Source organism: Sander vitreus, chromosome 2 (assembly GCF_031162955.1).
Source record: "Sander vitreus isolate 19-12246 chromosome 2, sanVit1, whole genome shotgun sequence".
Taxonomy (NCBI): domain Eukaryota; kingdom Metazoa; phylum Chordata; class Actinopteri; order Perciformes; family Percidae; genus Sander; species Sander vitreus.
This window is the reverse complement of record NC_135856.1, coordinates 3172887-3178886: the sequence shown is the minus strand read 5'-3', so window position 1 is coordinate 3178886 and position 6000 is coordinate 3172887.

Below are 6000 nucleotides of genomic sequence, written 5' to 3'. Positions count from 1 at the left end.
AAAAGTCATTGCGATATCAACTGCTGCAAAAAACACATCGCGAAAGACACTCGGGAGATTTTTTTGTGTTAGTTGAAAAAAAGGTGCTTTTTATTTACAGGTATCTGCTCCCTCAACACATTCACACTCCCATCACGTAAAATATGGATGCTTGGTCAAGTGCCGTTGCCGTTGTTATTGATGCTAAAAGTCTCCTTTAGCGTCAGATCTAAATGCTCTTTATCTAAACGTGCTTGGTCGGGACTATTGGCGTCACTGTTGACGCAGGTTAGGTTAAGGACAAGGTCGTGAGTGGGCTTATTAAAAGGTAAGTTTCCATGACACGTTGGACAAGACCGGGACGGTTGGGTTTAGGAAAAGAAGAACGGTCTCCTGGGTGAAAGTCCTGTGTTGTTTGACCCATCCACCCCCCCCAACCAACCTCCATATGCAGATTTTCGTCCGTTCATACTACTCGCTACCGTAGTCGCTCTTAATGCTACGTCATCTTCAAATGCAGTGTAGCTGCTGCTCTCCCCGGTGCGTTCTACACACACGCTGAAGGGGGATACTTTCGACGCTGACAGCCACTGCCCAAACATCCGTAGTTTACGAGTTTAGGGTGAGAACGGGTTGGCTCCCTACAACCCTCTGCGTCTGCTTTATTAACTCAACTCTACTTCAACTCTAGTCAGCTTTATTTATGAAGCACATTTCATGCAAACATGCAACCGTCCCAACATATAAAGTCGTAAATTTTGGAGATTTGGCGGCCGGGTTGGCTCAGTGGGTACAGCAGTCGCACATATACATGGAGGTTTATGCCTCGACGCAGAGGTCTGGGGTTCAAATGCGACCTGTGATGATTTCCTGCGTGTCTTTCCCACTTTCTCACCTAGTTGTCCTGTCCATTACAGGCAGAAAAGCCCAAAAAAATGATGTTTTTCTGAGATACACTCTGAGATTTTTTTGTGTTAGTTGAAAGAAAATATCAGCAGGAAGCTCACTTCAAAATGTAACTGTCATTCTTTTTCGTCGGTGCTTTTTATGTTCAGTTCAACGTTCAATTTGTTCAGTAAAAGAACGTCGGAAATGATTTCCTTTCATTTGTTTTTAAATGCAACAAGCAACGTGTTGCATTTTAGCAGAATACTGAAAGCAGCAGAACTGAGTCCACTTTAATATCTGTTTATTTATCGCACGTAATATCCCAAATTGCATTTTTTTTCCTCATACCGTGCAGCCCTACACGATACACACTCGTCAGCTACATCTTGCTGGAATTGATATTTCACTTTACGTGTAAAAATGGGAAATTATGACATGATTTCGAAAACATTGCAGAAGCAGTTTCGTTCTCGTTGGGATGCGGCGCAGTCGACTCGGATTGATTTTACCATTCAGCAGCGCCCTTTGGCTCACCATGGTAATTCTCTCGCTCACCTGATAAGGTACCTGATCCATAATAAATCAATTCTAATTAGTTTTATGTTTGGAGGGAGGAGTGGGGGGGGCGACGCTCTGCTGTTCAGCCTCCCTCCTGTGCCTGCCGCCAGTCATCTCCACACCTGATATCAGTTAATCTCCTGATTATTAAGTGTGGATTATTGATGGAAGGGGAAGAGGCTGTATATTTGACGCTGCCTCTTGTATCAAGGACATGCAGGTTTTTGTTTGTCTTTTGGGTGATTGGTGTGCGTGTGTGTGTGTGTGTGTGTGTGTGTGTGTGTGTGTGTGTGTGTGTGTGTGTGTGTGTGTGTGCGTGCGTGTGTGTGTTTGAGTTAGGGACATACCTTGAGGTGGGCTTTACATGATGATGACAGTGCAGCGACGGCGAGCAGCTTCTTGTTTACATTCAACATGACGGCCACCGGACCCGTTGATGCCGCTGTCGCTGCTAAGTCACCCGGATCGTTGGTGTGATTGGTTGAAGGACTATCCAATGGCGGCCAGAGGCGTTTGAGCGGCGTCCGTTGGTGACGCCCCTTTGGAAATGGGCTGTGAATGAAGCTTCCCCAGACGCCACTCTCAGTTACAGCTGAGAAGGGTCTGGTGTCAACCAGGCTACTCTTTTTCTGCTCACGAGTTCCATTTTCACTTTCTCACAGCCTACTGCATTGAACGGTCCACCTACGTAAAAACCTTCCCGTAATCAACGGCAGCATCATTACGTCGACCAGCGTAGCACGCGTAGCGCAAGCGTAGGGTTCGGTTCATCCCTGGTTTGAGTGCAGTGGGGGGAGTGAAAGATGTCCTCAAACTTCTCCCGATGAAGGTATCCTGCAAGCCTGAAAAAGCAATGGAATCGCTTTCAGGAGCCATCGGCCGTTTCCCTCTGCAGGACGTTTTATAACTTAACCTTCAGTCAGAGAAGACGAAGTGGACGAGCAGTTGAAGAAGTCAACTCATCACATTTTTACATTGTATTATATTTAGCTGACACTTGAGACTTCGATGATGATGATGATGATGATGATGGGTCAAAGCTAATCGTCACCCTTTTTCACGTCTGTCTGTGGACTTTACAAGTATTAAAACAGTGACGAGCTATTTTTGTCTGACTTCGTCTGAGAAGTGTAAAATGTCTTCAAGTTTCTAAAAACGCCTGAAAAGATGCAGTTTTGGTCATAAAGTAACTGCTAATACACTGCACATATTTATATTTAATTGATATTACTCTAAACCACCTTCTGTAAACCAACTGTACACTACTGTCTACACTGCACCACATTTCATTGTCCTGCATATGCACCACCTGTCTATACCCGTCTATACTTTGTATTTCACGTTGCACTTTTCTGCTTTTTTTGCACTTCTGGTTGGACACAAACTGCATTTCGTCGTCTTTGTACTCTCTGCACAATGACAATAAAGTTGAATCTTAATCTTAATCTTAATAAAATGTCTTAGCCCGATAGCGACGTTATTGAAAACAAACCTAAAAAGATATTTAAAACATATTAAACACTTAATTTCCATAACAATGAAAGCTGAAGAATTTTGAGGATAAAAATAAATAAATCGACACAATACGAAGAAGCAAACATGCAGCCTCCCCCCCCGCCCTCCCCCCACTGCCGCCACGGAGACAAGGCGAGGTCGGGGTTGTGATTCCCCAGTCAACAATGAGCCGCCACACCCCACCCCTACCATTGATTTCTCTGCCATTTATTTCTGTTTTGGTTGATGCTCGGGGGTCTCTGTATTTGAAAGTTGATGCTCCTCTCTAAAAGACGGATTCATGATGCATAGACTCCGCTACTTTTGTAGTGTGTGGCGGTTTTATACGATAAGCTTTTTTAGACGCTCAAAATCAATATGTAATCCTGTGCAGGGGCTTATCCCCGGGACTGGGCCATTTGTGAGGCTCTTTGAGCTTTGTTACCGGTCTTCTGGCAGCTCTGTGCTGCAGATTGATTAGCTGCAGTGCCAGAATCCTATCAAATGGACGGCTCTGATGATGGAGCAAACTCTCTCGCCGCCTCTAGTTTGACTGGACCTGGAGATAAGGCAGGATGGCAATTGCCTCGCTCCTGCACACGCAGGGGCAGGGAAGGCAGCGCTGTTTTCTGCCCTCTGCTCCTCTCTGTGGTGGTGGGATCAGGTGCTGTTTGCATGGTGTTTGTTCACATTTTAGGACATTTAGCTGAGACTTAATCCAAAGTGACGTACAGTGAGAGAGAGCTATACTCTTACTACAGCACCGACATGAGCAGCTAGATGTGTTGTATTAGACAAATTAATAAACGTAATAATCTCGTTCTAAAAGATATGTGATTCTATTTGAAAGGGCTGGTTTTACCCTTTGTACTAAGAATGTCGACAAGTCTCTTTCTTGCCCACTAGTGCAACAAGTCCCCCGACCCATACGACCGTGTGGTTGTTTGTTCCTACCCTCTAATCCGACCCACAGGAGCGTTTTCCGCCCTCGCATCTAAACCAGACAATGAGACGGGCGCGGTTTTAAACACGTCATTAACATTATTTAATCTTTTGATTCAGGGTGTTTAACTTTTATCTTTATACAGGACAAGAACCCCGGTCTCCTGGGGGAACGTCCTGTGTTTGTTTGAGCCATCCACCGTTTTTCAGACGAGTACAGTCTCATTGAACGGAAGCGAGGGTTGCGAGGCATTTCGGTGTTCACCGATGCACCATTTCACGTCTGCAGATGGGTTATGGACAGACCGCTGTGGCTGAGCTTCATACTGCACAATTGGAAGAGTGGGTTGTATGGCGTCAGGTTTATGTCATTTCTCGCAAGCGTATAAAACATTCTCCCACGAGCAAATTGTATCTTCGCACACCAATTCAACAATCGAGAGTAGTACAGGCAGCTGAGAGCATGAAACAAAACATAGGGAGAGGGAAAGAATGGCACACGCGTGTATAAAACGTGCTGCTTAGTTGTATATGCGTACATAATCCTGAAGCCATAGGGTTGTGATTCCACTGGGTGAAATCAACACTACTGTACTAACCCTAACCCTTGTCGCTTCCACGCCCCGTCCAGTGCATGCACTAAAGGATGCTAACGGACATCATCCAAACATAGTGACATTTGTTGGGTTAATACAGTTTTTTTTTTTATCTCTAATTTGTTTCATGTTTTCACAACATGAAACAACCGTTGTGACGAAAAGAGAGCTGAGCCAGAAGGCCAAGCTCTCAATCTACCGGTCAGTTTTTGTTCCTACCTTCACCTATGGTCATGAAGGCTGGGTCATGACCGAAAGAACAAGATCCAGGGTACAAGCGGCCGAAATGGGTTTCCTCAGGAGGGTAGCTGGCGTCTCCCTTAGAGATAGGGTGAGAAGCTCAGTTATCCGTGAGGAGCTCGGAGTAGAGCCGCTGCTCCTTCACGTCGAAAGGAGCCAGTTGAGGTGGTTCGGGCATCTGGTAAGGATGCCCCCTGGGCGCCTCCCTAGGGAGGTGTTCCAGGCACGTCCAGCTGGGAGGAGGCCTCGGGGAAGACCCAGGACTAGGTGGAGGGACGTCCAGCTGGGAGGAGACCTCGGGGGAGACCCAGGACTAGGTGGAGGGATTATATCTCTAACCTGGCCTGGGAACGCCTCGGGATCCCCCAGTCGGAGCTGGTTAATGTGGCCCGGGAAAGGGAAGTTTGGGGTCCCCTGCTGGAGCTGCTACCCCCGCGACCCGACCCCGGATAAGCGGATGAAGATGGATGGATGGACAACATGAAATGCAGGCTGCTCTCATGAAGCATTCATACAAATAGCTACAAAAACAAATGCACTGTAACTCGTATGTAGTCCACGTATTGCAGTATGCGCCACATTGACTGCTGCAGTATAAGAACGCTGAGGATGGTTCGGTCAACGCAGCACTTTCAAGCCAGAAACAAGTGTTTTTAACCCAAACCACGATCTTTATTCTAATCGTAACTAGTCGTTTCGGTGCCTAAACTTAACTGCCGGCGCCGCATGAAGCTCAGTTTTCGTCGGCTAAACTAAACTGTAATGTCGGCAGCTCGCGGTGCTCCGTGCTCGGCTCGAAGTTACTATTTGTTGTCTGAACTCAAGTAGCGACGGCTGCTGAAACAACCGGCATCTAGGTGCTCTGTAAGCGGCTCACAGTCACCTTTCGTCGGCTAAATATAACTGTAAAGACAGCTAAACCTAACTGTCTTGTCGCCTAATTTCGTAGGATATCATACCAATTGTTGCGCTAAGGTTTTTATTGTACAATATCATACAAACCAGTTCATGAGAATACATTGTATAAATGATAATCCTGAATAAATATACCTAACGTAGGCAATAAAGTGACCAAAAACGACTTAAAAATGACCGTGTTGTGTCACGAAAGTGTTTGTTTCCTGTGTGAATCTTTAAATTTCACATCTACGTATAAAATCTAACGTGTGTTCAATGATCACATGTGATTTGAATTCATGTGACTTTTTCCTGTCTTTGTTAATCGTCAAAGCAGCCATTTTGCTCCGAGACATCTGGGAAAATGCTTTATCGCCTTCAATATTTCCCCCTTCAGTTAGTCAAG